This window comes from Bubalus kerabau, chromosome 11 (assembly GCF_029407905.1).
Source record: "Bubalus kerabau isolate K-KA32 ecotype Philippines breed swamp buffalo chromosome 11, PCC_UOA_SB_1v2, whole genome shotgun sequence".
Classification (NCBI taxonomy): domain Eukaryota; kingdom Metazoa; phylum Chordata; class Mammalia; order Artiodactyla; family Bovidae; genus Bubalus; species Bubalus kerabau.
In genome coordinates, this window is record NC_073634.1 from 81605265 (window position 1) to 81616925 (window position 11661).

The 11661-nt window shown below is 52.1% G+C and overlaps 1 long non-coding RNA gene across 1 annotated transcript; it reads left to right on the forward strand.

Moving 5' to 3' along the window:
• Positions 1-1857: 1857 nt before the first annotated feature.
• LOC129622519 (uncharacterized) lies at positions 1858-10467 on the forward strand. Its single transcript, XR_008700032.1, has 3 exons — positions 1858-2268; positions 6614-6753; positions 10143-10467. It is a non-coding gene; the product is annotated as an uncharacterized LOC129622519 (long non-coding RNA).
• Positions 10468-11661: the final 1194 nt, after the last annotated feature.

The following is an 11661-nucleotide window of genomic DNA, read 5'->3' on the forward strand; positions in this document are numbered from 1 at the left end:
AAAGCCCTAATCATGGAACACATACCAAAAATTAGAATTTTGGCTGTGTAGGCGTGGATGTCTCTAAGCGTGTATTTGTAGAGGGGCAGTAAGCAGTGGTTTTTTTTAGTGTTTAATTCTCCCCTAAATTAAGGTCTCCATGTGGCTAGTGGGATATTTTCAACTGAATGGCTCAGTTGAGCACTGGAGGCAGAAGACAACTTTTTTGTGGTTTGCTCGAGGCCAGGCAGTTTTTCCATTCTGTTCTTTTATTATGATCGTGATTACTTCATTACCTACCCCTGATGGGGTTTCTTTGGGTCCCAGTCTGTTTTTAATAAGAAACAGACTGAAAACAAAGTTTCGGTTGTGTTTGAAATCTTCAGCTTTCCCCCCCTTCCTGAAATAATAGGTTAAAATTTTTATTTGTCTTCTGAGGTTCTGAGGTTGGCTCAGAAATGCTCTGACCCAAGTCCTCTGGGGCACTTAAGACGCCACCATGCAATGGAGATTCTGGGGCTCTGCCCTCATTTACTGAATCTGAAGCTTTAAGGGGAGGCTCATGGACCTGCACTTCTAGCAGATATTCTGGGTGATTCTTGTGACAATGAACATTTGAGAACAGGGTAAAGGAGGAGAAGCCCATCAGCAGCATTTCTTTTTAATTGTGATATAATTCAAATGCCGTAAACTTCACCATTTGGAAGAGAACAATTCAGTGGTTTTTAGCATAGTCGCAAGGCTGTGCAACCATCGCCACTCTCCAATTTCAGAGCATTTCTAACCTCCCTCAAAGAAACCCCATACCTATTAGCAGTTAGTCCCAGTTTCCTCCTCCCTCAGCCTCTGGCAACCACGAATCTATTTTCTGTTTCTACAAATTTGCCTGTTCTGGACATTTCATATAAATGATATCATACGATTTATGACTTTTTGTGTCTGGCCTCTGTAACTTAGCATATTGTTTCCAAGGTTTATTCATGTTGTAGCATGTGTTAGCACTTTGGTTCTTTTTGTTGCTGAGTAATATTCCACTATATGGAATATCTTGTTCATCCATTAATCAACTGATTGTTAATCAATATTTGCCAAGTACTGTTTATGAGCAAGATAGTCTGCTGGGCTGCCCAGGGGTTGAGGATGAGTTCTCTAGTAGTGCAAGGAATCAAGAAGAGGGGATGGGGACCATAGCATCTGGCACAAAGCAGGATGAATGAATGAATGAATGAATGGAGAGACCACACACAGGAAAAGAAATTAACTTGGAGAGGCAGCACGGTGCCCAGCTGGGTTGTGAAGGTGCTGCCCAAGTTCAGGACCAGCAGTGAGAGTCACTCAGCCAGGTGTGGCGGCCTCTGCTGCAAGTTGGGTCTGAGCCCTGGGGTCCCAGAGAAGCATCAGACATGCCCCAGCTCACAGAGCTCATAGACTATGAAAGAGGCAAGACATGGACCCAGATTACAGGATAATAATACAGGGTAGTTGTGGAGGGAGTGGACAGGGCAGGGTAGAGGGAGAAGCCCTTTGGGCTCAGGGGTTGGAAAAGGTGAAAGAGGAGGCAGCAATGGAGCTGGACTTGGCAGCTTGGGTGGGGCTTGCATGGGTGATAGACAAGGGGAACAAGTTACCAGGAAAGTCAGGGACAGAGCTAGACTCGGGGACAGAGTTCTGGGACACCTGTTTTACTCCAGTCAATTGTTCTCAACTCTGACTGCACCTCAGAGTTATTCGAGGGCTTAAAAAAAAAAAAAAAAAACCCAAAGCCTGGGCCCCACCCCTGGAGAGTCTGTTTTAATTAAATTGCTTTCAGGCGAGCACAGGCAGCAGTATTTATTAAAAGCTTCCCAAGTGATTCTAATGAGCTGCCAGAGAGAGTTAAAAACCACTGACTCAAAGACTCAAGGAGAAACAGTTGGACGTGAGCCTGGAGCGTTAGGTGGGGAGTGAACCGTAGGCAAGCTGACCACATCATTCATTGTCCAAACTGGGACATCTTTTGCAAGAAAAGGAGGTGCTATTAATCATTATGCCAGGACAGCAGGTATAACCTAGCCTACTTCAGACAAGCTGGACTGTGTGGTCACCCTAACCCCAGAGGACCCTGAATGCAGATTATGGTATTTGAACATCACCTCATTACAAGTGGGAGCCATTGAAGGTTCTGGAGCAGAACACTGACACCCAATAGAACTGATGTTTTAAGAAGATTAAGGAAGCAGCTGGCTGGGAAAGATTGGAAGGGAGAGGAATCAGGGGAGGACTGAACAGGGAAATGAGAAGGCAGATAAGGTATAGTATGAGACACACCCCGTGACCCCTCCAAATAAAAATGGCTCACTTGGGACTTCCCTAGCAGTCCAGTGGTTAAGACTCTGTGCTACTCTTGCAGGGGGCTCAGGTTCGATCCCTGCTCCAGGAACTAAGATCCCACATGCCCTGCTACAACCGCCCACCTCCTCAAAAATGGTGCACTTGCTGGACGGGGGCTGGTTCAAGGCAATTTCTTTGCCTCCTCCTCCTCCTACTTAAAAATTCTGAAATAGCCATGGGTTAGAAGTAGGGGCAGGAGAAGGCAATGGCAACCCACTCCAGTACTCTTGGCTGGAAAATCCCATGGACGGGGAGCCTGGTAGGCTACAGTCCATGGGGTCGCACAGAGTCGGATACGACTGAAGTGACTTAGCAGCAGCAGCAGCAGAAGTAGGGGCAGCAGGGGCTTCCCTACCACCCTAAGTAGCCTGGCATAAGGAGGTCCCCTGAGGGCTGTTTGCAAACTTCCTGCTGCTTATTTGTGAACCATGAGACTACTGCCTTGGTGCCTGGCCTAACCTGCAGTATCCAAGCCACTCCCTGGTGAGTTTCTACCTCTCAGGGAGACCCTGAGCTTCCAGATCAGCGGGAGGTGTTGTTGTCCAGGCACCTTCTCTCTTTTTGTCTCGCCAGGTGGAGCTTGTCAGGTGAGAGGTACACCTGTCCCACCCAGTTTGAGGCCCCAAAACTGGGTGTGTTTGGCGATGATCATGAGAATTCAGGTCATCACTGTGCGTGGGTGTATCTTTGCCCCAAACTGTCGCCTGGACAGGCAGCACCAGGGCAGGCCCCTGCCCTCTGTGTCCCCTGACCCCTAAAGCAGAAAGTGTTGGCCCAGCTGGAGTGGCTTCCCTGGTGGGCTCAGCAATAAAGAATCCGCCGGCAATGCAGGAGACACCGGTTCGATTCCTGGGTGAGGAAGATCCTCTGGAGAAGGAAATGGCAATCCACTCCAGTGTTCTTGCCTGGAGAATACCATGGACAGAGGAGCCTGGCGGGCTATAGTCCATGGGGTCACAAAGAGTCAGACATGACAGAGCGACTGAGCACACGTGCACACAGACCAGGAGAGGGGCAGACCTGGGGAGGCACGACCCTAGCAAACTTTGCAAGATCATTTTCCATAGAGACACCTCAGTGCTGCACCAGAAGCCACGGAAATCAGGACCTTTTGATTTTCCACTTTCTCTCCATTTGCCATTTGTAATTAGAATTACTCACAGGACTAAGTATGCCTCTGATTTCCTTGGGGGTTGGGTGTGGAATGGTGGGTGTGGAATGAGGCTTCCTGTTCATATGGGCATATGGAGCCCAAGCAATTATTGAATAAATAAGAGTGACTGAATTTATGCCCCAGACTGGTAAAGTGTGTTTACTTAGGATAAAGTCCAGAAAGTTATACAACGAAAAGTCATTATTCATTGCCTCTGGTTGGTAAGATATCAGGTGATACTGTTCTTTTTCCTTTTCATTCATCTGTATTTTCTGTTTTCTTTTATTTTTTTCCTGTAGTGATTGTGTAATTACTTGAGTTATTGTAAATGCTTTTACAGTGGCTCAAAAAGTAATTATTATCTAGAGGCTCCAAGAAAAGGCTGCATGATGTCTGTTTTTATCTGTTCCAGGAGGTGGAGAAGGATATTTCATGTTTTAGAGTTCTCTTAATCCCGCGTGATTAAAATAGAAAAGTTAGGGGCCTACTGGTGTATATTCAATTGTCTGGAAAGAATCAATTAGCAGAATCCACCTAGCAGAGTTTGATTTGCAGTGATAGGAGAAACCAAGCCAAAAGTGGAAAGGAGAAGAGAAGGTCCAGATGGGGCCAGGTGTGGAGCACGGTTTCCAAGTCTCTGAGGGCTGCCCTGGGGCAGAGGGAGCCCAGGGCTCCTAAAGAGCAGGAGGCACAAGGGCTGAAACCTCAGGCAGGCCATATAAGGAAGGCCTTCCCAGCACATCTATGAATGGAATGTCTCAGGAGATGTTGTAATGAAATGACCTCTAACTTCAACAGACAAAGATGCTTTGTCTGCTGGTTATTATGTCATCTTAAACATGACACGAGAGGAGTGAGGATGAGCAGTAAAGAGAGAAAATATAAGAACAATTGATCCAGCCAAGAGGCTCCAGAAAAAGAAGACAATTAGGGCACAGGTGACGCCCATATCATGCACGTATGCAAATTAGAAAAGGGTGTCCTGAGTGGATGGATGGCCCCATCCACTCGGGACAAGGGTGAGGGGAATGCGAGCTGGATTTTATCCTTCCACTGGCTTCTTCATCCAGCTGTTCAGTTAATAGCCTATGCGTTTGTATATGGAGGCCCATGGAAAGGTGGCTGCAGGACAGGCATGGATGACAGTCCACAAGTGACCTCAGCCAGCCCTGGGGGTACGAGCTTAAGATGTGGCACTCCAATGAAGAGGCCAGCCTTGCGCATGGCATGGCACAGGGCCCATTGGAGCCCGCTGAGGTCCAGAGAAGGGTTCTAAGGTTAATGGCAAGCTGGGTGTAGGCTCCTGCCTGCCATTGCAGGAGATGTAAGAGATGCGGGTTCGATCCCTGGGTGGGTTAGATCCCCTGGAGAAGGGCATGGCAACCCACTCCAGTATTCTTGCCTGGAGAATCCCATGGACAGAAGAGCCTGGAGAGCTATAGTTCATGGGATCACAAAGAGTCAGACACGACTGAAGTGACTTCACACACACACACACACACACACTCACACACACATAGTGTGAGGCAGGGAAACTGAGGTCGAATCCTATCTGCAGGCACAGAGGCAACATGGCAAATGGACAGAGGCAAAGGATGAACGATGTGCCTTTGGGTCTATCCATCCCAATAGGATACATCTCTGGTCACGAGGCTCATTTAAGACCCCTCTGGATTGTCCTGTTTGCAGAAGTCCTGCTGGGTTTGGCAGGAGGGGATCACAGTCAGGACAGACAGAATGGGCTCTTGGGGCCATTGGTGAGTCCCACTGGGTCCAGGACTGGCAGGTGCTGACTAGGTACCAGACCTGCTCATCACTTAGCTATTCTTTATGGCGTTTCCAAACTTGAGTGTGTATTCTCACCAACCTCTCCTTCAAAGTGTCTGATTCTGTGGGTCTGGGGTAGAGCTAGAGGATTTGCAATTTGTATTTCTAGTAAGTTTCCAGGTGTTGCCGATGCTGCTGAACCAGCGATCACTCTTTGAAAACCACTGCTCCACAGATGTTCTTACCTCCTGGAGCACAAGGCATTCCCCGAGGACTGGCAGACATTCGCCTCCTGTCTACCTCTCCTTGTCACCTCTAGGTGCTTGGAGGGTCCCCTCACCTGTGATCCCTGTATTTGGCAGGATTTTACCTGCTTCAACCCTTCTATTCTTTTTTTAAATTGTATTTTATTTTTAACTGAAGGATAATTATTTTACAGTATTGTGATGGTTTCTGGCATACATCAACATGAATTAGCCAAAGGTATACCTATGTCCCCTCCCTCTTGAACCTTCCTCCCACCTTCCTCCCCATCCCACCTCTCTAGGTTGTCACAGAGCACCAGCTTTGGGTTCCCGCGTCATATAGAAAATTCCTGCTGGCTAACTATTTTACGTATGGTAATGTGTATGTTTCAATGCTACTCTTTCAAATTATCCCACCCACTCTTTCCTCCACTGTGTCCAAAAGTCTATCCTTTATGACCGTGTCTCCTTTGCTGCCCTGCAAATAGGTTCATCAGTATACCATCGTTCTAGATTCCATATGCATGCATTAATATATGATATTTGTCTTTCTCTTTCTAACTTACTTCACTCTATAATAGGCTCTAGGTTCACCCACCTCATTAGAACTGACTCAAATGCATTCCTTTTTACAAGCTAAGTAATATGCCATTGATTCCATTGTGTATACGTACCACAACTTCTTTATCCATTCATCTGTTGATGGACATCTAGGTTGCTACCGTGTCCTGGCTATTGTAAATAGTGCTGCAATTAACACTGGGGTATGTGTGCTACCCTTCTATTCTTGACTTTCTCTGAAAGGACTGATGTTTGTGAGGAAGGGCTGGCCACTCCCCACGTGGGTGGTGGGAAGGGGTTGGCTGATCCTCAGTTTCTAGATGGCAGCCAAGGTCCCCAGGGATGCTAGGCCCTGGTTTTCAGCCTCCCCCTCCCCAGGCAGATGTGAGGGGGGACTGGCAGAGCAGTGGTTGTTCCCCTGACATCCCTGATGGAGCCCTAAGTCAACCCCTTTCAGTCAAAGAGACAAGTTCTAAAGCCCTCAGACTTCGAACTGGAACTGACTTCTTGGGCCCTCTGAGGGTCTCTGTTTCCCCAGATCGTAGCGAGGCTGCCCCATCTCCCTCAGATCCTTTCCAGCTCCAGCCGTCCTGACTCGGAGGAAGAAGATGGATGGGAGGAAAGAGAAGCTTCAGGAGAGTTTGCTGGGCGGGGTGGGCGATGGTGACGTCAGCTGTGGTAAGCCAGGCCTGGGAAGGCAGTGTGAGTCACTGGGCACACTGGGGCCGGGCTGGGAGCAGGGGAGGCTTTCACGGGGAGTTGTGTGAGTGAACCACTGCTGAGAAGGCTGGGCTGGCAGTGGCGCTGGGGTTTGGGACCAATGAGGCTGCCCGAGGGTGTCATTAGTCTCTGGCCTGGGGGAAGGGGGCGGTGGGCCACCCCAGGGCTCCTGTTGGATCTTGGGCTCTGGAGAACGTCAGACTGATGGGAGTGGCCGCCCTTCAGTGATGGCTCTGGGCCCTGACCCAGACTGTGTGGGTGATTTAGGGAGGCCCTGCTGGAAAGTTCCCACCTGCAGGGAGCCCTCCCGGTCCTGCCCCACCCTGACCCTCCAAGTTGCAGCTCCGGTCCTGGGGCAGCTTCACACACTCCTCCGCTGGTCTCAGTGCCTTGAAGGCCAGGCTCAGGATGTCCCCCCTTTCGCACCCCACCCCCAGCATTGTTTAGCACAGTGCCGGGCACACAGTAGGGACCCACAGACAGGCAACTCCTCCGTTTAGTCCAAAGGCTACTTGGAAAGAGCAGGAGGTGAAGGCTCAGGGTCTGATCCACCCCACTCCATCCCACCCCTGCCCTGCTTGTCCCCTCTCTGCCCCCTGTAGCTTTTGCTGAGACCCCTGGTGCTTTGCCACACTGCTCACCATGCTGAGATGGGTGGGCCACATCCATGTGGAAGGACCTCAGCCTCCCAAACACACACCGGGTGGACTTACCCAATGCTCCAGCCTCTCCAAGACCAAGCAGCCTTGCGTGAGGCTTTCTGTCTCTCACCGGAAGAGGCACCTCATTTCTGATCAGCTCTGGCATGGCCAGCTGTGTGCTCTGGGTGTCCCTTTTCTTCTCCAGTGCTGGCCCCCTCATTGGAGAATTAGGAACATTCTTGTGCCACAGACAGGAGCTCCACCAATGCTTCTTTGCTGTTGTTATTGGAGATCCCAAGAGCAGGGACCAAGGGTGCCTGTAGCCTTGCCTTTCTGGGGTGGGTGGGGGAAGAAGGGAGCTGGGCCCAGAGTTCTGGGGAGCTGTTGGGGGAGGGGAGCGTGCAGGCCGTCTTTGACCCTTGAGAGAGGAGAAGGAGGGTAATGGGAAGGAACCCGAGGCCGGTGGGGAGGGGGGCGCAGAGGGGCTCCCAGACTTGCTCAGACCACATTTGGGAGACGCAGTGACCCCTTTGCAGGGGCTTCTGGTCAGGCAGGGGCCCGCTTGGGAGGTTATCTGAGGGCACAGGAAATATCTGGAATCTATGGGAATAGAAACTCAGGTCAGAGGTCACCTCAAATTAAAATGTAAAAAGCCCCCGCTGTGTGAAGGGAATCAAAGGAGGTGAAGACGTCTGCTCTTCCGGAGGCTCCTGAACCCAGATGTTAGCGGTTAACATTCTTCTGGGGCCAGACAGTAGGCACGGAGAGCAGAGAGCAGTTCTGGGAGCCCGAGGGATGGGAGCAGCCAGGGGCCCATGTGGCTCCTCGCATTCCATCTACCCCCTCCCACCCCGCCCCCCAGACCAACTGCCGACACTGACCCCAGGATTCACTTGAGCAATGCTGGGTGCTGTGGGGACATGGGCGCTCTGGGGTCCAGGGCCTCCCGGGGCCCTCACTCTGGGCCGGCTGCTTCCTGGAGTGAAACAGGATCCGGACCTGCTCTGGTCTGAGCCAGGGCAACTTGTTAGCCGGAAGCCCGGCCCCTTCTGATTTACGGTCTGGAGCCCCTCATCCCAGGGCTAGGGTCTTTTGATCTGAGCCCAGAGTCAGGGACAGGGAATTCCTGGGTCTTAATTGGCATCAGCCAGGCTGATACTGACCAGGTCTCCATCCCAGCCCCCAGCCCCCAGCCCCCGCCTCCATGAAAGATGCCGATGGGGGTGTGGAGGGGGCTTCGGAGTGGGGACAGAGGGTGTTGGGAGTTTGTTTCCACTCTGGGACCTCATGGGCACAGAGACCAGGGCAAGAATTAATAGCTCCAAAGGACCATCCTCCCTGCAGCCCCTCCCCAGCCTTGACCCACCCCTGACCTTGACCCTGACCCCTTCCCTCCCCGTCTAGTCTCACCTCACCTGGACCAAGTGTAGTGCAAAGGGACTTTGTAGGGGTGGGGTCGCGGGCGGTAACCTGGGAGCTGGGAAGGCTGTCTGCCTCCAGGGCCTGCAGAGGAGGGTGGGAGCAGGCTGGGACGCTCTCCTGTCTCTCCAGGGTGAGGGGATGCTCTCCCAACAACTCTGCGGTGTCTGAGTTGAGCTCTGAATTGGAGGAACAGACGAGGGAAGCCCAGTTGTCCCAGGACTGGGGAGACAGGAGCTGACCCTTTGACGCCCTGGCACTCTGTGGCCAGGTTGCTGCCTTTCCCACGGGATGCCCTGCCCCCTGACGTCTAGGGAGCTAGGCGGTTTCCGGTGGGTCTGAGACCTTCAGCATCACCCAGGAGAATTGCTTCTGTTCACTTCCGCAGCCTGGGTGTGTCTCCTGGGGGAGTCTCCCAGGTTCTCTGCCGGGTCAATGGTTCCTTTCCCTGCTCTTCCATTGAGGCAGAAGGACAAGGATGTGCTAGAAACTCAGAAATTTGAGCAGAGTCTCGGCCCTGCCACTGCCTGCCTTTATGACTGCTCTCTTCCCCGTTCTGGGTCTATTTCCCCATCTGTGAAGGGACAGGTTTTGGAGACCAGAGGACCCTAAGAATCCTGCCAGTTCTAGATCTTTGTGAACAGTGACTTGTAGGGGCCGAGAGCAGGGGGGCCCCCAAAAAGGGTGCAGAGGGCTGTCCCCACTCTGGACACCTGGGCTTGTCCTGATATAGCCTCTCTAGGGAAGGGGTTTTAGCCCCTCAGAGACACCCATCCCCTTTGAGCTCTGGCCCAGGCTCCCTGGTGCCTTGGTGCAGGCCTGGCTTCTCCAGAAAGTGGGTGAGGAAGGCAGGGGAGGAGGCGCCAGAGCCACACCGCACCATCGAAACCAGGTCAGCCTCCTGCTGTTCCCAGCTATTATCCCAGCGAAACTGGGAGAGCACACACCTGGGGCCATTGCTCAGCGTCTCGGGTTTATGATCCTGAGCCCAGGAAAGTATGAGTTCATCCCCGCTGCTCCTGCCTCTCCTCTGGGCCTCCACGTGGCCCCTGCCAGGCTGGCTGTGGGTACCACATCCCAGAAGGCACGTGCTTCCTCCACCCCCAGCCTGCTCTCCTCAGCCCCTCGGGTGCAGTTACAGGGGGGCAGCTGCCAGCACCCTGAGCTGGTCTGGGGTGGGCTGGGAAGGCCTGCTGAGGCAGAGGCTCTCAGGAGGGCAGGACTGGCCTCGAATCTCCCCCAGGACTGTCTCAGAGCTGGGGACATGCAAGCCTCTCTCCTTCACAGACTGGCCTTAGCTGGAAACTGGTCACAGAAGATTCCTAGCTCTCCTGGCTTCCTGGGTGTTCCTGGAAGTCCTTCCACACTTCTGCATCCTAGAAGACGGCCTTCCCGTCCCTTCTTCTCTCCCTACCTAGTCTCCCTTTTTGCTCTGGGCCCTGACTCCACATTGTGGCACCAAAGCCCTCATCCCAGTAGGATGGTGATGTCACAGGACAGATAGACCTGGGGGAGGTGAGGGGAGCAGGGCCCACCTCCCTGGAAGCTCTGTGAGCATCCCATCACAGCGATGCCCTTTCATCATCATTTCTGTTAGGTTAGTATTGAACTCCTGGACTAATGCTCTAGCAATTAAAATCTTGTCTCTCCTACTTCCACTTCTGGAAGCTATGTCATCTTCCCAAGTTGTAATTGCTGTTAGCTCTTCTGTTTTCCTTATTCTTCATATTATCTTAATAATTTGTATTTATTTATTTGGGCTTCCATGTGGCACTAGTGGTAAAGAACCCGCCTGCCAATGTAGGAGACATAAAGAGATACAGGTTCTATCCCTGGGTCAGGAAGATCCCCTGGAGGAGGGCATGGCAATCCACTCCAATATTCTCACTTGGACAATCCGGTGAACAGAGGAGACTGGAGGGCTACAGTCCATAGCGTCGCAGAGAGTTGGACATGACTGAAGTGACTTAGTGAGCAACTTTGGCTGTGCTGGGTCTTCATTGCTGTGTAGGCTTTTCTCTAGTTTGGCTTCTCTTGTTGTGGAGTGTGGACGCTTGGGCGCATGGGTTTCAGGAGTTGTGGCACGTAGACTCAGATTGCAGCTCCTGGGCTCTCAAGCACAGGCTCAACAGTTGTGATGCACGGGCTTCCCAACGTATGGATCTTTCTGGATCAGGGACTGAACTCATGTCTTCTGCATAGGCAGGTAGATGCTTTACCACTGAGCCACCAGGCCAACTGTCCTCTCTATTATTTTAGTAAGACTGTGGGGGAAAAGTGAAACTGGATGTGTGTGTTTAAGCTGTCATTTAACCCGAAACCCTTAGCTGTTCTTTTCTTCAAGCCCCTGCTCTCCCAGGCATGTCTGCTTGGGGGTGGGAATTCTTGGCAGCCCTCTCTTCTCACACCCAGCCTCCCACCTTGCCGCTTGGGTGCCTTCTGCTTGATGCTTCATCACCCCCTCCCATCTCCAAGCCCTCAGGTCGCCGTGGGGTCCAGGCAACACCCCAGAGTCTTCTCAGGTCCTGGTCTGAGCCATCCGGCCTTCCCACTCTCCTCTCTCTCCATCCAATCTGTGTCCTGGGCCCCTCTTGCCTACTCAGAGAGGCCGTCAAGGTGCTGGACCAGAGACCAGTTGACAGGTTTCTCCCTGAAAGCAGCTGGGCCTGCAGTTTAAGGAGGCAAGGAGCCCCTGGCCATGCTGCCCCTTCAGAGGAAGAGCAGGTGTGAGTTGGGGGGGGCGGGATACAGGGGATGAAGGTGAGTGGAAGGAGCAGATGCTCTGCAGGGCCAGGCCACCCACCTC